This window comes from Opisthocomus hoazin, chromosome 8 (genome assembly GCF_030867145.1).
Source record: "Opisthocomus hoazin isolate bOpiHoa1 chromosome 8, bOpiHoa1.hap1, whole genome shotgun sequence".
NCBI classification, from domain to species: domain Eukaryota; kingdom Metazoa; phylum Chordata; class Aves; order Opisthocomiformes; family Opisthocomidae; genus Opisthocomus; species Opisthocomus hoazin.
The window spans coordinates 36,828,908-36,854,484 of record NC_134421.1 but is presented as its reverse complement, the minus strand read 5'-3'; the positions used below and the strand labels follow the sequence as shown (position 1 = coordinate 36,854,484).

The 25,577-nt window shown below is 38.6% G+C and overlaps 1 protein-coding gene across 9 annotated transcripts in view; it reads right to left on the bottom strand.

Annotated features, from left to right (window-relative positions):
* Positions 1–25,577, bottom strand: part of TAFA2 (TAFA chemokine like family member 2) — a 204,884-nt gene that overhangs the window by 127,401 nt on the left and 51,906 nt on the right. Inside the window, exon 1 of one of the 9 annotated variants that reach the window (XR_012764820.1) lies at positions 12,118–12,139. The exons of the other annotated variants lie outside the window; for them this stretch is intronic. The gene's annotated coding sequence lies outside the window, so the exon portion shown is untranslated. Of the gene's footprint in view, positions 1–12,117; positions 12,140–25,577 lie in introns of those variants that run through there. 9 annotated transcript variants of the gene reach the window in all.

The following is a 25,577-nucleotide window of genomic DNA, read 5'->3' as shown; positions in this document are numbered from 1 at the left end:
AACTCCACAAAAAAAAATCCTCAACCGACTGGAAAAAGAAAGAAAGGCTCCTTCTCAAGTGTTAAAAATTGATATTTAAAAATATTTCTTTTTGTTTCCACCAAAGGTCAGTCAGGGCACTGATGCTACCAATAGACCAAACCCACAAAAATAGTCATACTTCAAAACTGACAAAAACAACCAACACTGTTTATAAAATTAGAGAAATAAAAGAATGATAAGCTAGCATAGTAACTCTCTATGTGTTTCTGGAAGAAATAGCCCAGCTCATGGAAAGGCAGAAACCAGAAATGTTTTTGCTTCCCAAGTATTGGATCCAATAAACACACACAAAAATCATTAACAAGTTACTACTTATTTCCTCTTATTTATGAATAAAGACTCTCACCTCCTACAGCAGGGCTCCACAGAAACACTGTCACGAAGAAAGTTTATTATAAATAGAACATTACCACACTACACTGCAGAATTATTGGGGGGGCGGGTCTTTTACAATTATTATATATCTTTTTTATGAAAATTGCATACAAAATTACTTGTACTCAGCAAATAACCTTGAAAGTTCTGAATTATTGTTTTTTTAATAAACTAGAATTTAAATATATGGAAACATACAACTTTGAAGGAAAAAACATTCAGACCTAAAAAAATATGAATTTAAATGCTCAACGATAGTGGCTTCACTTATGAGACAATCTCCAGCAGCAGGAGATAAATCAGAGCACAGCAATAAATTATAGTCTTAATTCATCTGATTATATAATTTTACTCTTCTCTTTCTCTCCCTTTTTAAATCAGTGCTTGAAGGAATGAATTTATTGCTGAGGCTCTCTTCCTGTTCTGAATGACAGATCTCACATTATTCATGGAATTTCATATATACAGAATTTAGTACTTCAGAAATAATTTTCTTTGTTTGATAACTTAGCTGAAAACATCTGCCACATACTTATTACAGATATATTAGAAAATCAGTGAACTGAAATAGTAATATAAAATACGTAAATGTTCTGCCAAAGTGTGTTTTCATCGAATTTTACATTTTTTTCTTATCAGGTATTATTTATTGAGAGAAACTTTTCTAAAAAATTGTGATTTGAAAATCAGAAAATAAAGAGCAGCTCAGTTATTTGATTATGATGAAAGACTGCACTGTTCCACTAAGACTGGAAGGTTTAAACAGATCCCCAGGTGACAAAATGAGTCAGGAGCTAAAGTCTACAATGCACTGACATGGCATTAAATCGCTGCAGACACAACTTAATTTTGGCATTAGTGGGAAGCAGGTAAATGCAAGACTGACAAGTGGACACAGCTTCCGGAAAGAAGCAGGTGGCTGAAACCTAGCTGGGCGTATCCTTCCTTTTGCTCTTTTTGGGAAAGAGTAGCAAGAATTTTTTCTGTGTCTTGCCTTTCCCAGGAGGATGCACAAGGACTTGGACAGAAAAAAGCAATGCCAAGAGGCAAGCACCCAACACAAGCAGGACATGCAGGCTGGTGAGCTTGGCAGGTTGCCTTTCCCACTGGACCTTCTTTTCTCACCAGGCTCTCATCTTAATCCTTCTCTTGGGATTTACTGCGTTCAGCTCTGGAGACCTCAGCACAAGAAGGACATGGAACTGTTGGAGCGGGTCCAAAGGAGGGCTACAAAAATTATCCAAGGGCTGGAGCACCTCTCCTATGAGGACAGGCTGAGAGAGTTGGGCTTGTTCAGCCTGGAGAAGAGAAGGCTGCGGGGAGACCTGATTGCAGCATATCAGTACTTAAAGGGAGCCTATAGGAAAGATGGGGACAGTCTTTTTAGCAGAGACAACAGTGACAGGACGAGGGGTAATGGTTTTAAACTAAAACAGGGTAGGTTTAGGCTAGATATAAGGAAGAAATTCTTTACAATGAGGGTGGTGAAACACTGGAACGGGTTGCCCAGAGAGGTAGTGGAGGCCCCATCCCTGGAAACATTCAAGACCAGGTTGGACAGGGCTCTGAGCAACCTGATCTAGTTAGCGGTGTCCCTGCTCGCTGCAGGGGGGTTGGACTAGATGACCTCTAGGGGTCCCTTCCGACCCAAAACTTTCTATGATTCTATGATTCTATGATTAAAAAATTCCTGGGGTTAAAATCTCCAGCCACTTGATTTTGCTCTACTCATGACAGATCTTCTAGATAGATCCTTGTCTCTCTCTCTTCCACTAAAGCCCAATAAAACATCACTCAAAAAAAAGTATTTTAAAAAAATATTAAAATATGTATTTTTAGAACGCATTTTTAAAAAATTAAAAATATTTAAATATATTTTAATTTAATATTAAAATATGTATTTTAATTAGGTTTGAGAGGCACTTCTTGAATAAGAGAATAGTGAGGAAGCAGCCAATTCCTGTAAAACATTTGCTGTTTGTCCTCACAATTTATATGCTAGGCGAAGCTGAAATAATTTGTGTAATAACCAGCTGGATCTCAGTATTTTTATCTCAAGCTGTTGGTTCATTCAGTTTTCTCCCTCTCTTCAATACAGTAGCTTTCCCACTGAACTCACTGTTCCTTAAATTCCATCTGTGCTTTCAAACTATTACCCATCTGTGCAGCATGAACTTCAAATAAACCTTCAACCAAGTGCTGAGAGAGTGTATAATCTGTAGCCTCTTTGATGAGCTGGTGAATAATCATCAAACAAGACCGACATTAGTTCAAATCATACAATGTGCCTATTTATATCTCTGTCATGAGAAAAGAGGAAATTAAATCTTATTTTCCAGCTAATAAATACTGATAACTATTAACATTAAAATTTCTTCCTAAATACACTAAAGCATTTAAACTGGTACCTATGTCCTCTGTGTAACTAGGCTGTCACATAGTTATCACCTTTTACTGCCCTGTATCAGTGCCCAAGAGGACCGGCCGAAGGGACTCTCGGAGCCCGCTTCGCTTTGCACTGAGTGCAGGGCTCAGCTCTGCCTGCCTGCAGAGCAGTACCACCAGCCCCACCAACCCAGCACAGTTGTATACCACGAAGCCACAATGAACACTTGCCCACAAGATGTATGACCTGGTGCGTGCCAACCTCTAGCTTCTCTTTACTGTGCAAAATCAACATGTGCGTTTCTCAGTAATGCAATGCAAGGCATTTTAAGAAAACTTTCAAGCAGTAAGAAATGCAGCGACCTCTCCACTCTACAGGTGTTTTCTTTCTGATAACACGTTGTTTTCCTTTTTTAGTAGAAATGAAAAAACAGCAGAGATTACATTTTTGTCCTGCACGTAGCAAGAACTTTTGCATTCAGTATGTTCTAGCTAAAGTCACAATGAATGATAGCACGACCTTTAAAGATATAGTCTAGTAGTCAGGTCATATGTCACTCCAGGTTTCTCAGAGCGATAGACAAGAAAACAACATTAAAGAATAGTCACTTGGATCACAGAACATGACATACACATTTTGCAAGATTATACAGGATTCTATTGGTTCCTTAGAAGGCCTATTCTTGACTACCTGAGTGATGATTCCTCAGCAAAATGAGATACAATACGTGCAAATACAAAGCTATTAACAAAGCAAATGGGTTATAACACTAATTAAGAAACCACTAAGCAACCATGCATGACCTATTCCTGATTTGTGCCATGAGACTCTGTAAACTGAAAGCAAACGAGAAATTCAGCAAAGAGGATGACCACGTGGAGTTAAATGAATCCATCATTCTTTATTAAATTAGCATTTATATTCTAAAGTGTTGTTAATAATGTTTGGTTCAGTTAATACTGGATATGAACTACAGTTAATTATTTCAGAAAAGTAGAGCTCTGCAAATCCATAGTGTGAATTTCATGAAATTTTACATTAAAAAAATGTAATTTTATATTACTTTAATCTCTAATATTACAGTATTAAGAATTGTATTAAAAAGCTATTTATCATTGTTTGAACGTAAAATCCATCTTGACACAGTTATAGACCCATTCCTTTTGAATTTGTAAAGATTAAAAAAAAGGCATGTTTATGTTCCAAAATCCCACAATCTGTAATTTTTTTTTTCTTACATTTATCCTTTTTTTTTATTTGTAAAGCAAAGAAGATCCTGCAGTATATATAATGTTTCAAAGTAAGACAAAAAATTGCTAAGGCTTAAGAGCAAACCCTGTGGGAGCAGACTGGAGACTTTCGCTCAGTCTTGCTATAAGACACAGAATTTTTTTTTTAGTACTAAGAAAAACTATTTTACTGTACTTTGAATGCACAAGTTTGGCATCCACTGGGTGCATCAGATCTTGGAGTTTGGGTTCTGAAGTTAAAATGACTATTTGCACACCTATTTTCTTCTTTGCTAGTCTTATCTCTAGATGTCCTACAAAGAAACAGACTTACTCTAACTTTCCCTGGCAAAACTGTAAGCATATAAACAAAACATCCAATATGTTGGTATATGGCTTTTTCCTTCTTTTTCCTTTTTAGTATGATTGCTGAAAGTCCAATTGAAAATTCAAATTCAAATTCAAAATAGCACCATCAATATAGCATGACAGTCTACCCTCTGTGCAGCAGGAAGGCCTACCTGTGGAGCATCATGTATCCTCATTTCACTACCACGATGTTACAAGCCTGCTTGATTTAAGGCAAAACATGACACATACCCAGTTTGTTTTGTACCCAGGCATGCGACAAGACTACTTGATTTAGGTTAGAAGGTGGATTATTTTGTAACATCTGCCTGCTTGGCAGAGTTGTATAAAAATAGTAAAACTAAGAAAACAGCACACAGTCTACAACTACTTGAAGGTATCAGATCACCTGCAGTCCTACAGTCTGCAAACATGCATACCCATCAGAAAAGACCAGGATGGACAAGCACTGGAGGGGATAATACCTGCCTGGACAAGCTGGAACAGGTTAGTTCCCACCTGCAGAAAGATGAAGTAATCCTTTGGACCAGAGTTGTCCTGATCCATGGAAAATGTTTATCCGATGCCAGCGATGCAAGTGGAGCTTAGGAAAAAAAGAAGACACTTCTTTCAGCTTCAGTTTCCCTCACTGAAGAGCTTTCGAGTCAGGACATATTGACCTCAGCCACCTGAGCACCACCAAACACTTTGGCCATCAAGGCCAAACACAACATTAGACTTGCAATACTACGTACCCAAGACTTGGCTAATCTGTCTGACTACTGCTTCATTTCCAGTTGTTGAGCATAAGGAAAGGCTTGTTTGAAGTTTTGAGATTTGCCTGGTGCCTCAGTTTCTCAGGGTAGCCCCATCACAGCAGCCCCCAGTTCCCTAACAGTGACAGCTGCAACACCTGGAAATAGATGTTGGTATCTGGAAGGGCCACACGGTGTCTTTGGTGAGGAGTATTTTTTATTCACCCCTTATGCATATATCAGGAATATATATATATATATATATATGTATATATATATATATATACATATTGATTCGGGAATAGCATGCAGAGTACTTCCTTACAGACTTTTTTAAAGAGATGAAATAGACTTGCTTTGAACTAATTTTCATACTTGGGGTACATGTATAGGGGGAAGTATATGAAAAAGTTTCCAAGTTATGTTTTCCATTAAAAATCCCAGAATTTTAGAATTAAGACTGAAGTTCAATCTTTAATTTCTACAACTTACATATATTTGTCCCTAATTATACTAAAGCTTCTGAGATGAGCCTTCATTCGAAGACAGGCAGTTTTATACTGATATGTAACATAACTTTATTGGGGACTTATAATCTAGATTAAACCGATCTAGGAAACATTTTACCATCCAATATTCTTGCAAGTTATATTTAGCCAGTGGCCATTTGAATTCATATAATTCATATACAGTTAATATATTTCAGTTCAAACACATACATTGGGATTGGATCTACTTGTTTTCTCCCCAGAATTTTTCTTAGGTCAATAGTAGTTATGGAAAGTGTGAAACCAACAGGTGAGAGGTTGGTGAGCTCCCCATTAACTGGAAGCAGTTAAGAATAAGGGCAGCAGAAGTATGTGTATGGCCTACTAGAAGTGCCTTCATTACAAGGCACCGAAAATAGCTGGCCACACTGTAAAATGTCTATTATCAACTACTGCAAAGCAAGCTTTACATAACAATTCTCTTTCAAGAACTCAAAGAAGCATGCAGAGTTATTGCTTAAGGAGACATCTTTTGGGATATATGAAAAATTATTTCTTTAAAGAAAGATGAAAAATTTGGTTAAAAAAGTAAATGTTTGAAAAATAATTGTACATCTTCCATTGAAAGCAAAAAGGCTCTTTGGCAACTTGCATGATGTCAAAGCCTCGCCATGAGGAAAGTTTATGAACAACAAAACAGCTTCAGTGTCACTGGAACTCTAGGAGACAGCTCTACTGAGAATTGTAATAGCTCTTTTGGAATCTATAAATAAATAGAGAAAAAAAGTCTACTGACATTATAACAGCACTTACATTAACTTAAACCCTGCCATGTCAATGCAAATATATGTAGCCTTTCCACTAAAAAGAAACAAACACTTCACAGGTGATATCTTCAGCATATACGTTTGTCGAAGTTGATGCAGTGACCTAGCACAACCAGGAATTTTACTACAGGCCAACGTAATTCAAATTTGTTGTATATTATACTCATTTGAAGTCAGGAAGAAAGACACCCTGACAGTGACAACTTTCCCTCATACTGATGTTGAAGGAAATTTGTGGCTGTTCTGGGTTTCTACACAGTACCTACCCATAACGTATCTCTGCAAAAAATCTAGATGCATGGGGTCAAAGCAAAGTACTACACACTGAGCTTTCACCTTCCCACTATTTAACTCAGTGTAAAAGCTGTTCTTGAGTTTGATGTTTCAGGATTAAGCTTTTACGGATATGGTGACGTTTTCCGTTATATTTAGGTTTGAACCCATTCTCAAGAACAGCTACTCCTACTGTCCAGCTCAGATCAATAGAGAGAAAGAACTTAAATACAACTAGAACAGGTTCAGACTCCTATTTATGAGATCTTGGCAGATGAGGCAGGGTCCTGACCAAGTGCACCGAGGATCAACCCATGAGCAGCAAGCCGAGGCTCAAGTCTCCCAAAGAGCAGCGTCAGCGTCCAGAGACCTGCAGTGTGCCCACAACTTGGGAGGCCAGAGAAGGTTAAAGACTCTCAAGTTCAGTCTTTGTTTCTGAGCATAGATCTATCCCAAGAAGTTACTTCACAGAAAGGCAAAGCTAAATAATAAAAATGAACTTCAGGAATAATCAGCTTGCGGTTAAATAGCGCACTGGAACTGCAACAGAGCTGTCTGGGAAATGCATACAACCAACAAGTTTTCCTCCTGGTCAGAAATAACCCATCTTATTAGACAACTTCTGTGGCTGTCCTTTGCCTCTGATTTAAGTCCTCACACACTTTGAATCACTGCAGATGCACACTGGACACACTTTTTATCCTGGAAACGGACCCTGCTAGCTGTGCCAGCTACCAATCAAGTCAGAAGCTTTCATAACATGATTTAATACATTTATACTGCAATATATTTCAAATACTTTTAACTATTGGTATCAAATCAGAGGCTTGTATGTCTAGTTTTGGGTTTTCAGCTATTGAATTTAAGCTCTCTATTGTCAATGCTAAATATGCCAAACGTTTCAATAGTCAAAGTACACAGCTTTGAGCACAAAGCAAACCTATCATTAATTTTAAATAAAGTGGATTAAATAAGAATGAGAGACTAACAGAGTACTGTTAGTTAGTACTGACATGGTCCATCTGGGATTTGCTAATAATTCTGGTAAAAATAGTATTAAAATTCTAAAAAACATAATGATAAAATATTTTGGAAAATAGTAGAAAAAAGAGCAACTTATAAGGCGATTCCTTTCTCTGGAGCAACGCTACTATGAACGTTCTGTTAGTCTGTCACTCTAGCAGTACAAAATCTAGTGAGTAATATGTGATTGATATGCAAAGCATTATGCAAATGATATGCAAATCACAATGATTGATAGCAGGTCAAAGCAGCACGCAATTAATATTCTACTAGTTGTACTAGAATTACTGTAAAGTACTGTCTGCACACCACCAAGACAATTAATGACATTCTCCACACATACACTAACCCACATTACATTTTTTCTTAATCTTCTTTATTTCAGACTCGGTGAAAAGAATCCTAGTCACTACTTCAGCATTTTAGCTTTCATCAGGACATACAGAACATTTCCAGCTGATAAGCACTAACCCTTCCAGCATAGAAGTTTCCAAATGCCACCCTCATACATTACCCAGGGGATGTACATTTTAATCTCACTCTTGATGTGTCTGTCTCCCAGTGAGCCAGACTTTTACAGCAGGCTGATTAAGCAGAAGTATAACTTTTTGTTTCATTTTCCCTTTCAAAACACATTACCTGTACTAAAATTAAGATATCATTACACATAGCAATGCACAGTCAGCCGTGAAGAATAATACAAGAGCCAGGTATTTAGCAAGGGAATGTGGCGAAGTCCACGTTCTCCAAGCAGAGCCACCGCACTGCTCTCTAACAACCACCTCGCACTGCCTTGGGAGCACATTTATACAGAACAAAAGTGACATTCTGAATAGAAAACTTAAGCCAGCAAATTAGCATCACATGAGAAAAACAGCACCAGGAAAAATAAAAAATGATGAGTAATAATAGAAGGCTACCCACAAGTCTGGGGGAATCTCAAGTATTTTCCTTGGATTACACAAAGTGACTGTGCACTGACACTGAGGTAGCACTGCTGCTCACTGAGCAGAGATCTCCAGGTCCCAACGCTATAAACTAGAGCGCTGTCAGCAAGCTGCTTTTCTTTTCTTATCCCGTGTCAGTTCTTGTGAGGATCATCCATGTTCACTCCTCAGACAGGAGGGTAAAAGGAGAAATTATCCCTTGCTTCTTTCAGTCACAACCTAGGTCATCACATGAATCAGCAGGCACAATCTCTTCTTCAGATGATTCCTTTTCATGAAGAACTTAATAGTTATTTTTAAAAGTCTGCGTAGGTTAAATATCACAGCATTTGGTGTCAGATTCCTCTATCTTGAATAGATCCTGTTTTGGGAGGATTTAACATTTTGGGAAGTATTCAGGGGTTCACCTTTTCTGAGAAGAAAATTCTTGGTACAGAACAAAAGCTATCTTTGAAATCCCGCTATATGGTAGCACAAACAACTCTTTATACAATGACTACTTTTTCTATTTAAGAGAAATCCATGTTCTAGTCGAAAGTTCTGTATGTTGTTTCCTGGTAATGCAAAAATCCAGGAAAACTGATATTTTTTCTTCGTTTTAATATTTTTTTTTAATCTTGGGGTTACTACAGCAAGTTATCTCCTCAAGCATATGCCAAGAGAACTGATGTGATATCAGTCACTACTCGAAGATCACACCAGCTACAAACAAGCTAATCATTCCCCAAGTGCAGGTTATCTCTATTTTACGACGATTCCTCTAGTGTTGTAACTAATCAGTTCTCTGAGTGTGGGTTATCTCTACTCTACCACAACTCCAGTAGTGTTGTAGCCTGATTCACAATTTAACAAAGTTGTATAGCTGCTACTGGGTCTTCTGCACATACCCGTACTACACATTATATTCTGTGGCCATTGTCTAAGATCAATATTGTCTTCAGGATGCCAATAAGATTGAGTAGAACGATGAGTTAATATTTGCACAACCCTTAAGTTTATATGTTTAATGTCTGCACAACAGTTAAGCATATATGTAAGTTCTAAGTGTTGTTACCCACATGTGGTTTCTCCAGCTGAACTGAAGCAGCCAGGCAAGAGAACTTACTGGCCTGTTGGCACAAGGAGCTGCCTGTCGCTATGTCCTCACTGCTTCTGTCTTCTCTCTGTCCAGATGTGCATACTAACTCCACAATAGCTGTGTTTTCTGATTAAAGTTTCATAAACAATGAAGATGAAAATGACTGCATATATACACTGGGAGAGTAGCGGATGTCATCTACCTTAACTTCAGGCAGACTTCCAACACTGTTTCCCACAATACTTCTTTTTAAAAGGACTTTACACTCTGGAGAGGTGGACAACCAGATGGGTGAAAAAACGCTGAGATGATAGGCTCCAAGCATACTGGTTAATTGCTCATACCCTGCCTGGAGGCCAGTAAGAAGCGGAGTTGCAGGGGTCTATCCTTTGACCTGTCCTGCTTAACACCTTTATTAGTGACTTGGAGGAGGTAATGGCATGCACTCTCTTCAAGTTTTCAGATAAGACCAAGCTGCAGGGGCCAGCTGATATGCTGGAGGGTAGGCCTGCCATTCAGAGAGACCCAGGCGGGCTGGAGAAGTGGGCTGACAGGAGTTTCAAGGACCTTCATGAAATTCGGTGAGGAGAAATGCAAAGCACTGCCCCTGGGAAGGAGGAACCCTTGCTGCAGCCCCAGCTGGGGAGGGACTGGCTGACCTCCTAAGGTCCCTTCCAACCTGAATTATCAGTGACCCTATGATCCTAAGAGCCATAAGCTTCCTTTAAATAGGTATTAGATAATACAGTCATATCTGAAGGTGAAATAACGATGGAACAGCTGCAATGTTTTAATTAAGTGCACTGCTGCACCTAACAATCTGCCTCTCTCTGTCACACATACTTGCATACACACTTTTCCCAGCCTCTCCATCTTTGCAGTGAAAGTATTATGTCAAGGACATTACCCCCTTATAACCACTGATTTTCACAGAAATCCTAATCTTTCAAAGAATTCCCATTTCTCTTATCCTAAGATTGCTCAGTATTTCTTCAGCAAGAGATTTTGCCAGCACCAGCCACTTGGGTTCTCACCTTGTGAAATGTCCTTTGCCTTCAGATAATAAAGTGTTCACTATTCAAGTATCTTCAGAGGTACTGAATGCCTGATATTTGTTTGTATGCTTGAAAGGAAACAGTTCTGTATTCACATCTCCGTAGTCTTTTATCAAAAGCAAGAATATTTGTGTCCTTGTAAACAAGAGATACAGAAATTATTTAAGTCATGTTATGAATCCTTCCCTGTAAGTTAATTTCATTACAGCACAGTGGTCTGTAACAGCTACGCCCGTTCAGTTTCCTTTGTCTTGAGCAGCAAATGTTTCAGACAGAAAGAAAAGAGGGTCCAGTGGTTGGGCCAACAGCTTCAAATTTAGAAGAATCTGCCTCAGTTCTCTAAACTAAGTTTCCTACAGGACCTTAGGGAACCCAGTCAGTCTTCTTACATGGAGACCACATTTATAAAACTGGAAGGCATAGTAAGATAAATAATCGTCTTACAGTATAAAGTAAAATTCTGAAACACTCAGATACCATGTTAACAAAGATGGGTCATGTAAGAACCATTAATATATAATCTTCCAACTAAGACATAAATGTGATGCATTGTGAAGTAGACATGTAAATATTGAGAAATCAGGAAGAGAAAATCAATTTCATTTACAGTGGCAAATGGAGACTCCTGCAAAGCAAATCTCCAAGAGGTAAAAATGTCTTATGTGCTTGTTTTTAACATTAGAAATACCAGGAGTTGAGCTCCCTGTAGTATTTGTGCTTGTTCTGAGATGTTTGCTGAAGGGCTAGCATTGTTTAAAGAACTCACGTGAACAAGGACGCCATATTGAGCAAGATACCTGGTTTGGAGCTTGTCTATGCCTGACACTACAGAAATTTCTCACCGTTTTCATCAGCCATAATAACGCTGAGCAACACTTAGGGGTGGAAAAAAGGCAGGTGCTAACAAAATCATGAATATATGTAATGGAAATGGCATCTTCATGCATTAAATTCTGGAGATTTGCAGTGAATTTTGAGGGACCGAGCGCTGCTACTACTTCAAAGAGACTATAATTCAAATATCACACTTATGCCTGCAGTACCATTCCTATAGGTGCCTACCTGTAAGCACAACAAAGCCAGTGTTAGTCCTCCAAGAGCACTTTTTTAATTCACATTATGATTTCCAAGGCAGTTCTTTCCTGTTTGGAGTCGGAGGTGCTGGGAGGATGATTGTGTTGGCTGCTACACTGCGAGGTCTTGTGTGTGACCACATTTCTGGGAGGCTTCTCACAAGTTCCATACAGAAGATGAGATTCTCTAAGGAGATTTGTCCATCGCCAGATCTTACCTTTATTTTTCCAGAGGTGTTCCCAGAAGATTAGACAGTCATTCAGCTTAGTTCTCGATCTAGGGAACTCAGCTGTAAATACAAGCTCAAGTCAAAGACTGCAACCATCTCCCAGATATTTTAATAACAAGTATTTGTTATTCATAAAAGCACTTTCAAGTATCTGGCCTATTTATTTTAGTAAAGAAGAGCTCATTATTTGAGCACTTCACTGTCTATGAAAAAAAGCACAAACATCCGTCAACTGTTAAGTGCCAGAAGTAATCTGACTGGGATGAGGATTTACTTAATTCCCTCTTTACCATGACCCCCAGCCAAGTGATGGGAGGACTTTTGAGGGGGTTACTTACAGAAAACAATTGCTCATTATGATGAAGCACATTGTTGCTGCCTTTCTGAGTAGCTGAGAAGGTGGGAAGCAACATAACTGTTCCTCCAAAACCTCCCAGGACAGTTTCTCACAGGCCGTGGTCTCTGCAGTGCTAGAAGACTTTATCCAGGGCCTCAGCAAGCAGCAGACAGATTTCAGCACCTCTGTTCCTATCTCACAAATTGTAGAAGACTTAGCCTCAACTTTTCCAAGGCAGAGTGCTTTCTCGTGTTCCTACAGCACACAGTACAACACAACCTGTGCAGAACAGTGTCTGTAAGGTGGAATAAAACTGAACACTTTCATTCCTTATTTGTCCCTCCGTTGTGCATAACAAATAAGAAGTCCATTGCTTCCACTGGGGCTCTCACTCTACGGATAACAATTCCTTCTTTAGCGGGACACAGAAACAGTTCGTAATACTCTATTCTTCTTTAGCAAATATTATATGACCATACAAATGCCAATTTTGTCAGTCCTGTTTCCTGAATCCTACTCCTTTCTCCTAATAAACCCCCCCCTTCTATTAATCTATTCTAATTTCTTACAAAGAGTGGATAAACAATCAGAAAAAAACAGTACAGATTACCAGCATCGATAGCCTCTGTTATGGTCTTTTGCACTACAAGATGTTTATCAAAAATCATCCATCACTCTTTCAGCTAGGGAGCAATGCTAAAACCAAAAGGATGATTCTTTTCTCTCGAGGGCTTATAACTGGAGGTTTTAACAGCCACCTTTGCATCCCTGAAAAATCATTTTATTTTATAAAGCAATCCACACCAGAGATTTCATGCACTGTCAACACATTCTCCTCATTGTTTGCCTACACTCTTTGAACTATCTCCTTTCAGCTACTGAAATATTAAAACTGTATCTTCCTCTGTTGTGTCAGAAAGCAATGCAGCTTAACAGGACAGTCTTCTATAGTTCCTGAACACACCATTCTCTCCAGTGAAAATGAAAGTGGGAATTAAATGCATGGTTTTATGAAAAATAAAAGTTAAAATACAAGAATGATGGGCTTGCAGTGGCATGGAAAAGTGAACAGGGATTTATCCTCCATTGTTTTTCATGCTAAGCAATGAATACTAAATGCTAAATAAGAAATATCAGATGAAATAAGACAAAGTTAAAAACAAATACAAATAACAATGTTTGGACAGAGCACACAGTTATGGAAATCACTGTCCCAGGATATGTAGATACCTAAAGTTTATATGGGTTCAGTTACATGAGTTTATGCAAGAGAACAATCACCGTCTATGGAACACAAAGACGCAACCTCTGATTCAAAATATCCCTATAAGCACACTGCTGCAAGGCCATACCAGCAGGCAGGACCTCTGAAAATCTGTCCTGTTCTATGCTGTTCCACAGGTCTCCATCCACCGAGGAAGCCCAGGCTGGACTGACCCAGTACAGCTGTTCTCATATTCTCAATACACAGCAAGACTGGTGGATGAATTCAAAACTACCTCCCAAATCCAGTAGTTCGGCAAAAGGCAAAGAGAATAGAACTGTGGCAGTTAGACATGACATTATATGTGCTTAAATTATTTGAAGTTAGCTTTTATTAACAGGACTTCCTAATTTGTTTGTTGGTCTGACTTTCATCATTCTGTTGAGCACAATGCTGCAATTAATAACAGTATCCTCCCACATCCCTTCCTCTCATAAGGAAGGAAAACGTTAATCCTATTTTACAGCTGAGGAGTCAAAGAACAGGGAAATTAGGCATTCCCCTTGAGATGAGGCAATTTACGGGAAGGATGCTGTGCTATGGAGCTTGCCTGATGATCCATTCACCCCCCTCACGTCCTGTTTTCCTACATTAAGGACTGTACAATAAATTCGTTGATTTGAGGGATTTGGGCTCAATTCCTGAGCCTCAGTCAAGTGCTTTAGCCAAAGAATATCTTATGCTCTCAACTCCAGAAGAGACTACTTCATCACAATAATCAACTTACTGTCATTTCATTCAGCATTTCTTCCCCTCATCCTTATGACACTCTGCAGCTACCTCATGGTATAATTTTAGCTTATTTTGCCAAAGCAAGGACCCTGTTGTATAAAATGTCTATCATCACACTTTTGACTGCTGTGAAGTAAATAACAACAGCTTAAAAATCGTAACAAGAACTTATTGCAATCTCTTGAACATTCATGGAGATGTGCTATGGCAGATGATTACCTGGGCTACAGAAATGGATTATTTCTCTTTCTGTCTCTCACACAGATTCAGACACATTATCTTAATATAAGATATATTTGGCCAAAGATTTGAGTGTGCTGAAAGAAGTGTTAAGAAACTGTAAATTATTAAAGATCAGTCAGAACTCTATTTGGAACATGATTATTCTTCTACACAAGGCAGCTAAGTATAAGCTAACCACTGGGTATGAGAAATTGCACCTTTAAAAAATGTAACTGTTCTTGTATCCCCTGTTCAGATGTCAACTCTGCTAACAACCAGAAGTTCTTCCAATGCGAGCCCCATACTCACATAGAGAGATGATGCAAATAAAGGATTTCATGCGATACAAGCAAAGTTAGACTCCAATCATAAGGTTCAATTTTGCAAATGAGTGGTACGTAAATTGCCTAGAAAATATAGTCACAAATAAATGCAGCAATCCTGAAATTTCCTCATACTATGCATGTTCCTTATTTGTTTATATTTTCAGCACACCCTTTTAAATCATATTTTATCAATTGGATTATAGTTATTTGCTTCACAAACTGTAGTAAGCATTTAGAAGATAATAATTTTAATGGACTCCTCCCATCAAATCTTTTCAACAGGTTTTATTTGTGATAGCAGAGCTTTTCTAATCATTAGATCTATAGACTTTCATGAGGCAGTCGATATTTAATGATGTAAGATTTAATAATTATACACCATTTGAAAAATACTTCAAAACAAAATAAAGTCTATGAATGCTGCTGATCCCAGGAAAGACAAAGCTTCAGAGTGATTTCTGCAGGAAGAACGTTGGAGCCCCCATTGGGTTTGATCCAAAGTCATATTAAGCTAGTGGTAAGACTTATCTGTCTTCTTTGTCTGGGATTTGTCCTGCATTCAAAAAGCAGTATGTTACATTCACCTGTTTAAAACCTGTTCCTCTTGATTGTCTTCACTCATTTTTAAGGTATTTATAGAAGCATCATCATGCATTACTATACAACTGCCAATAATGCGCCAACTAACTCAGCAGCTTGATGTCTCTTTGACCTCCCAATGTTTTCCATGTTACAGATTTGAAAGCTGTCATATGATTAATCAATGGATTACTGAACAGCCAGAGTCTTGATATACAAGTCACTTTTTATTAGTGTTTATTTTACGAAAGAGAGTGCTAGTGAATTGAAGATAACTGGTCAAGGAATTATGCCCCATGTTTTCCAGAACGGTTTTATTCTAGATAAACAAACTGAGACACAAATATTCAATAATGTCTTTTCAAGAAAGAAAACTGAACAAGATGTTCTGATGTTATGTTTGATCTACAACCCAAAATATTCGATGATTTTTTTCTCCAAGAACACTCCCAGAGATACCCATGCCTGTAACTTCTAAAATAAACTTTAAAAACAGATAAAGACAGGCCGACAGTACTGGGATCATCTTAGAAAAGGAGCATGAGAAATTCCTGAAGTGCTGGTCCTACGAAAGAGCCATGTTACCCAGGGCTTACCCTGTAGCACTGGGACTTTAACAGTAGGAACATTTTATATTAATTTTCATTTAATAGCTCATAATCACAACCCTAGTCATATATGTCAATGCCTTTTTTTTTTCACTATGAAAAAAATTAAAATTCCATTAAAAATTTCAAGATTCTTAACCCCATTTCCTCAACCATAGTGCTCGATGACATTCATAGCCCTCAGGCTGCCATGGTTCAACCATAGATCCTGGTGTATAACAAATGGCAAAAATGATGGACTCAAAAAAGTATTACTTCAAGGACACCAAGATCCAAATGATTGATTGGCATATTAGAAAACACTACAAAGTTTTTAAACACTTTAGTAGCTGCTGTTTCATACTTCTGTAGCAATGAAGTGACTATTTCGTTATGTATAAGTAACTTCAAAGATATCTCAAAGCTGTGTTTACTTCATACAGGAATATTTGGAGAGCATTAGAGAAACAAAGTAACTTCAACTATATTTGCTATAAAATAAGGTGCCTTTATATCAATTAAAATATAAAAGTACAAAAAAACAGAATAGTATGAGAAGAGCACTTTTAGGCCAAATATAAGACTAAGTAAATAATAAAACCACCCAGCCACAGAAACAGGGACTGCTCCTGTCCCATTGTACCCTTAATTTACCTGCAAAAGCAGCTAGACTACCCTGCATACCCTGAAATTCAACAGCTTGAAGTGAACTGGAAAACATGAGATCCCTTTGCTGCAGAGTGCTGTTCCAACACCACTGTACTGCAACAAGGAGGGATCCAGTTTGTCTGCTTTTGCCAGTCCCTAAGAGGTGGCTTACTTTTGCACAAGGATTAAAAAGTATGATTTTAGAATGAAACGTGGTCTCATGTATTAGAACTAATAGCTGAATATTGTCAAACAGTCTCATATAACATACGCTGAAAGAGACCCTGTTTAAGAACCCCACTGCTGCATGCTATACCGTTCTAAATGTCTGAATATATTCTAAATTAATCTCAACACTGAGTGAAACACAACAAACTCCTATCAGATTTACAAAGGCACCAATGACTACACAAAAATTATGCTACATTCAGAGGATGGAAGAACGACCTCTTCATGAGACAGAGAACTGTGGAAAAGTAAAACTGAGGCCACACTTGCTCCCTCAGCTTAGGGAGCCAGCCCTCCGAAACTGGGATCTCCACAAAAAGGGGCAGCTGTGCATTATCTAGTACACTAGCTCTTTTCCCCGAAGGAAAATATCCCCTTTATCAGTACAAAACCGATTTCTCAGCACCACTGATACTGTGGAAGCTGAAGAGGAATTTTATTTCAGCTATGCAGCTGCAAGCATACCTCTTTTGTCATTATAATTCCCTACCGATTTTTTCCAATATTCAGAGTGGTAAGATTCAGCGTATCAGAGCAAAGTCCTGTCTTCTTAATTCAGTGCTATAAACTGCAACACAGAAAAATTTCTACCAAGACTAAACAGTAAAAAGTTGGACATGCTAAAGAAAAGTTAATGGCCACAACCCTCTGCTCTTGCTTCAGCTGCCTCATTCTCTTACGCAAGGAGCGACAATGGCGTGTGCCGGCACACTGCTACTGTCAGCGGGAGTCAAACCTACCGCTTTTGTCACTGGAAACACCCATTGCTGTCTAATGAACTGAAGCAGAGATTAAGGAGCTTAGCAAGTCAGCCAGCAGCAAGAAATGTGATCTCAAAGAAAAGTTTATATGAACACACCTTCAAATTGTCTGTTTAAGGAGACAAGTTTCAACTGGCTATACAATGATCTTCCCGTAAAATTTCCATTCCAAGCAAAAGAAATGACAAATAACAGCAACACAACCAACCTTCTTCACCTGCTGTTCTACAAAGTGTAAAAGCAACTTAAACCACTGTATCAGAACAAGACCTGTCTGCTGAAAGACAGTTTGGTGTATATCTACACAGCAATTTATTATAACTTTGAATGGATCATACTCTTTTAGTATCTAAACTCTTCATGTGGGAAAAAACCCCAAAACTTTCTCACATAACATTACCACAGTACTTGAGTTAACAAGTTACCTTTCTTAGATTACATTTATGGAATAGAGGAAGAACTTCAAGAAATACTTTGTAATAAATAGAAAGATGACAGATATTGGGTATAAGACAAACTTTTTCCAGAATTTTGATAAAAAATTAACAGATTTCAGCAACATAAATGTTTTGAAATACGATAGGTTTACTAAGGACTTGAGGATGTTGTTTTCCAAATTTATAATGTAAAGCAAAATAAATTTATAATGCAGAAACTCTTTCCATTTTTAATCCTGCCTTTCTAAACAGTTGCTAAAACGAAAAAAGACAGCTTTTTCAAGACATTGGGACATGGAAACTTGTTTATTTTAACTCTGATGGTTTCAGGAATGCTGTTAAATTAGAAAGCAACAAAACAAACACATCAAGAGGCACTAACTTCCCAAAACAGGTAATGACCAAGGTGGATCTAAGATCAATAATTCATATTATAAATCTACAATAATAAATCTTGACATTCACCAACACATGATGCCCTCAGCTCAAATCCCAGAGCTCTTACATAGGCTGAGCTCCACATTAACTTGGCTGAAAAACAGACGGTTTCCCTAGTGAAGAGATGAGTTCTTGCAAATATCGTAATTAAACTCCAGGAAAAGCACACAGCACTCAACTACATGTAAATTAATATGATCTCTGCCCTACAGAATTTACAGCACAAAAATATAAACACAGGCAAGCATCGAAGCACCAATCACCCAGCCAAAGGGCTCCCCAAGGAGCCTTTTTATTGTCTGCAGTGAATTTTAAATGTCTGATAAAACAGAAGAAAATCCTTCTGTTGTGTTTGGAGGATTATCTGGTTTGAAGTAAGTTATTTTGCCTTCCTCGCTGCGGTGGTTCAGGGTTCCTCTCTCTGCTGTCAGCTTCTCACAGAACGAGCAGCAGCAAAGGCTGGCTCTGCCCCTCAGCCAGGCTCAGCTAACCCAGCCTCACCCCCCATGCTGCTCGGCAAGGGGACACATCCAGGCTCCAAGCTCCCTGCGGCTCACAAGGTGCTTATATACATCTACGCAGATGAAAAATCCTATATATTCTGCTTTACTTATTTTAGTTACCCCTGGAGAGAGAATATATCCCATCTATCAGCCTAACTGAAACTCTTACAGTGCTTTACAAAATAGAAAATGTTTATTTTAACAAGACATGTCAACCTCTTACTTACAAGGCTGGAAATAAGGTTACAAACAGGGAAGATTCTAGAGTCCTTCTTAGCTACTTTAGTATCCTTTAACTTGTCTCAGAGATTAAAGTTGAAGGAGAAATCCATACAGCAACACCTCATCTTCTGAGTGTGGCTCTGAGCCTGTGCTCTTTCTCCTTCTCAAAGACATACCCAGCTCCTAAACTTCACTTTTTTCTCCATTTCAGTGCAAATAACATATTTCTCTTCAACAGGCAAGAGACTTGATAAACATCCAGAATCTTCTGTTGGTTCCTCACCTCGGGTTATCTCAGACAGGTAAAAAAGAGGCTAGATAAAAGTTATTCAGCACAAAACAGGTCTCAGCTCCCAAGTTTTGATGCCTGTCTCCCTGTATATTCTCTTTGCTCAAGAATACGATGTAATACATTTCACATAACAAGAGAGTACATTGGAAGATGCTTTCTTAGGGCATGCAAGTTGAAGTGAAACGCTATACAACCCAGGCAAAATTCTAAATTGCCAGAATTTTGTTTGATCCAGTGGATCCACTGGAGTGGATTTTTTGGGCTTTTCTAAAGCCTGTGTGTTGCTGTAGACCTTTTTTTTTCTAGGTGACCAAAAAATAGGTATGCAAGAATCTGCTAGAATGGAAAGCTTTCATGTAGTCATTATAATATAAAGCATACGCTGTTTTTCCTTTGAAACTGACCTTTTAAAATTACTTTTTAGAGGTTCAGGGTTCCTCTTAGAGGGAAAAAGACTTCACTAACATAAGGTTGCTAATTAGACGGTGCTGACTGGCATACATAAACAGGTTAGCGCTATTACTCATGTTACTAAAACCACTCTGACTATTCTGCTTAGGACAGCTGAAAAATCAAGATTTTTCTCACCTATAGAACAGTGAAAAAGAGATACGCTCAGAAGAAGAAAAAAAAAGCATTACTTCTTCTGTCAAAATCTAAAATAGCTGGAGAAAAAAATGTAAAAATACCACTTTTTATGTCTTCTATAAAATTTTAATATTCAAAACTATCATCAAATCTGGACTGTCATTTGGTGAAGTTCAATATCTGTGATTAATTAGCTTTCAGGAAGACTCATCCCAGTCCACAATTATACACTCACAAATTAAAAACAGGAATAGGAAAAACTGCAATTCACATGTTCCAGTAAATAAAAAGCATTTCCACATTGATTGAAAAACAACACAAATTCGGCTTAGAGAATATCAATAGATAATTTACTCTCTTGACAAGGCACAAATCCTAATAGACTTCATCAGGATAGCTCCGTAAATTGGATGATGTACAGGGAAGATCAGAACAGCAATATGATTACTCATATGATTCACTCATAATGGTAATACTCTAAGATCCCCCAATACATGTAATCATTAATATGAAATTTTTCTACTTAACAAATCATGATTTTTGTTTTATTTAATAATCAGTCTAATACAGTCAAATAATCTCATTTTGAAGAGAATCATCATGGCAGCATAATGTGTCAGTTGCAATTTCCTAACAGCATGGGCTGAAAGTCCCTAAAAGAGTGAATTACAGTAATCAGCCCTTGAGATGACAAAAGCATTAATCAGCATCTCTGTATCTTTCCTGCTGATCAAGGTCTCAGCTTGGCAATGATACAAAGACCATAAAAAGAAGCCTTTGTAACAGATGCAAATAGTTACCAAATGGTAAATCTAAGAGCAACATGACACATTGTGACCAGACGTATGAAACGATGCTAAAAGCATTGCAGAAGGTAATAACAAGAGGGAGAGACTAGAAAATAAAGAATTATTTTAAATATTCTGCAACATAATTCATGCTCCGCGAGGCGTACCATTAGGACTGGTATTTTTCCAAATAGATTAAACTTCAATAAATGAGAATATAATTACGAATAAATGTAATAACTTCCAAATGACTTAAACACTTGGTCACCAAAAATGGATTATTGTTGTTGGCAGACTTCACCATTCTTCTAATTAAAGCCAATCATTTAAAACACTTTCTTCCTATTAATCTGACAAATTTGATGAAGGAACTATAAAATTTAACACCCTCTAATGAAACTATATCCACCTCGTACTACTTCTCAGTAAATGGGGACATTCTGTTCCGCATGCAAAACAAACAGCCCCACGCATTTCTCAGAGGCTGAAGCCAGGAGCAGTGTTTGACAATGGAAAATGCAGATAAACCGCTAGCTGCCTTTCACTTCACTGAGAGTGGAGATTATCTTCGCTGAAGACACTAAGAACATTGCATATTTTCTCATAGAGGGTCCTTCCCAATCAAAATCAGCAACACTTACGAAAATTGGTCACTATCGATCGTTGTAAATAGTTCAGGATATTAAAGTCATAACTGGACTGAAAGTTGCAAGGCAGGAGCAGGGCTTCCATAAAGACAGCATTCGTGCTCCTATCAGAGGTGTGATCTGGGAAGCGTCTATAGCAAGTCTAACACACAGTAACAGGAGAAAACTGGCCAAAGCAAAAGAGCTGTAACCATTTTTATCCAAAAACTGCAGTTTGGGTAGAAAGAGACTCGTATTGCCTCATAGTTGGAGGTACCAGCGAGAAGTGGATGGGTTCAGAGGCTTCTGCAGCCTGAGAAAATACAAATGTATTCCGATGTTTCAGGGACAAGGCTCTTGCACTCAGAGTACAGACTTTTTGTGGAATTGGAGGGAATTATGCAATTGATCACAGTGGCCAAGGCTTTATTAAGTCAGGTCTTAAAGACCTCCAAGGATGGAGACTGCCCAACTTCTCCAGGCAACCTGCTCCACTGCCTAACTGTTCTCACAGGAACAATCTTTCCTTATATCCAGTCTGAAGCCCTTCTGTTGCAACTTAGGTCAATTATTCCCTGTCCTCCCATCATGCACCTTTGTGAAGTGCCTGCATCTGTCTTCTGGTTAACAACCCACTACGTATGGGACAACTGCTGCGAGGTCACCCTGAAGCCATCTCTTATCCAGGCTGAACATACCCAGCTCCCCTATCTTCTCCTCACAGGACAGGCGCTCCAGCCTCTGACCAGCTTCATGGACCTCTGCTGAACTCACTCCAGTTTGTCCATGTCTTTCTTGCACTGGGGGGCCCAAAACTGGCTGCAGTATCTAGATGCAGTTTCAGAAGTGCTGACTAGAAGCGGATAATGCCTTCCTTCAATCTGCTGCTGGCTGTGCCCGTGCTCAGACAGCCCAGGAGGCTCCTGGCTGTCCCTGCTGCCAGGACATGTGACTGGTCCATGCTCGGCTGCCCACCAGACCCCAGCTCATATCAGGTTGTGTGACTTGTCACAGAGACAAGAAACCAGGAGCATTTCCCTCTCATGTCAATAGATACAACAGTGGCACCTGTGGCCCTCTTTCCTCCAAAAGCACTGACAACTTGACTAATTGGTCAGCTGTATAATCATGCTTCAAGAGGGGAAGATGGAAAATCCCAGGTCCTTCCTAAAAATCTGGGACAGAACATTATTCAAAAGATTTTTTTAATATATTAGGCAGCATGGTATCTCTGGAGACCTTAAAATCACTGAGGTCTCTGACTTACCCACCTGGAACTGGGCAATGGTAAGTCCCTTGTGAACTTGGTATTAACTGTCTGCTTGTTTAAAGCTTCTGTGCACTGCCTTACGTATCTTAGGCCAGACTTTTAAGGACACCAAAATAGTTACTTACTGACATTTTTAACATAGTGTCAACTGAGAGGAGAGTAAAAACCTACCACATAAAGAAGTGCTGCCGGGAAATCCCACAAACTGCTCTAGATAAAATCCGCTGGTAAAATTTATTAACTACCAAGCCTCTGCTTTTCCTACTGTAAATTATGCACTAATTAATGTTTGCTTCCTGCTACAGAGCAGCATTAATATGACAAGAAACAAGACCACAAACACTACAAAAAACACACGTGGAACACCTGATTAGCACCCATTACCGAAAAAGGAACCCAACACATAATTCATGAGTTTTACTAACTTTAGCTATTTCTAGATCTTACAAGAGGCCTTATATCAAGGCAACTCCAGTTCCTATACCAGAATAACATCTGAGGACCTGAACAAACCCTTGCTTTGTATTTTTAAGCACAGCTGTCATTTCTAAATCCAGTACAGGAAGAAGTTGCCACTTCACTAAAACATGTTCTCATTTGCTGTACCATCAACACAAGAACATTCTTTTGGTGACTTGACAAACAGAAATAAATCCTAGATACGGAAAAAATATTTAGGATTTATTAATTTTTACTAAGAGAACAGAATTTAACCAAGAGGCCTGCATCTGGCCATAGAACTGCTAATTTTATTTATTTTTATTATTTATTTTATTTTAAATATCTTCCTCAGTGTATGCTTTACAAGAAATCTTCCTCAATGTATTTAAACTATCAGAATCTTAATGAACAAAATAGGACAGACTTCTTTTAATATACTATTTTATTTCCATCCAAAAGAAAAATCGAATACTGCATGAAGTATTATATTAAATGACATGCAGCATCCGTAATTATATGTATGCAGTAGTGTCCCAGATCATTGGGCAAAGAAATGGTGTTAGACAGGACTGTTTCCTTCAAAATATTCTTCTACATCATTTTCTGAAAATACATTTCTACGAGCAGAATTTAGTGCATACAGCTTCACAAATTTCAGGAAAAAATGCAAACAAGTAATAAACAAACTAAAGTGCTGATATTACCGACAAGTTTTTCTCATTTCATCAACAAGGATCCAGACATGGAACAACAGCATAAAAGAGCTGAAATAAGTAATTTCTCAAATGAAATTGTAGCACAATTCAAGGTAATTCTGACAGCTTTCAACCACAGATAGCTCGCACTAGTGAAGATGGATGGTATATTAGCAGAGAGATGGTGGGAAGTTAAAACACTGCACATCAAGCAAGCTGGGTCCTACTCTTGTAGACTTTTGACTCATTTTGAGGGACAGCTTAATTTTATTCTTCCTGAAGCATTGGAGTTTACCCCCAGGTAAAAGCAAGACAGAGAGGATCCAGGAGCATAGATGCTACTGCCTCACTGCAAGTACAAATGACTTGCAGATTTCACACCAGAAGGAATCTGAACTCATCCTCCAGAAGAATCAGCTGAGGTCGCTGGACTTTTGAGAATCTGATTGCCTCTTGGGATCATCCAGGAGTTGTAGCTGGTTAAATCCTTCTCATCCCAGAGACGCAGGACATGGGCAACTCCCTCAATCTCTCTTATTGTCTTTACTATGACACTGTATTGTCTCTTTTTGGCCTTCCACTGCATTGGTCTTGACTTAGCATTTGTCACAGAGCAGTAGCATTCACTTTGTGGTCAATGATATGTGACTATCTGTGAGGCAGACATTCTGCAAACATCAGATCCTGTGCGGCAGCTGCTCTATGAACCTCTGAACAAGACATCTGTTGTAATAACTGTAATAATCCTCAGTAACTGCAGGGGATTAGGCTCAATGACAGAGTTGGTCTATACCTGCCCTACCTCACCTTTGTACAACAAATTCCTTCTCTGAAATAGATAAATATTTTTCCCACTCTGAAGAATGATTTCCAGCCAATCAATTAGTTGGAAAGTATTCTGAAGTCCTCAGGTGCCAGAAGGCAACAATCAGAGCAGTGAGTTATTTGAAACTCTAGCAAGGGCATACAAAGCCTTTGAAAAACAAGCCATTGTGCTACAAACCTTCTCCTTGCTCCACACATGCAGAACACAGCCCCCATCAGCTGGTGAAGGGGGATCAGATGACTTCTTAAAGCAAAGAGCAACATCCAGAGGCTTTAAGCCTCCTCCTATTTCCCCCAGGCCCCACCACATCTGTTCAGGACAGTGGATCTGCAGCTTTCCTTACCACACAACAGCAGCAGACCCAGAAAGACCTTAGAACAGGCAAACACAGGAACTTCAATGCCTGAGAGTTGCTCCCCCAACGCAGCCAGCACTAGCTATAGCTAAGTACATAGGAAGTACATTGGTGTTTTCTGTCAGGAGGCAGTTTTGTTGAGTTGGCCATCTGACATTCTTTTGGTGTTTTGTTTTTTTTTTCCTTTACAAGAGATTCTTGACTGTTACAGAGGAGCTGGATAAGCAACACTTTGGAAACAACCATCCCACAGTGCTAATCTAATCTCTTTGCCATAATATTT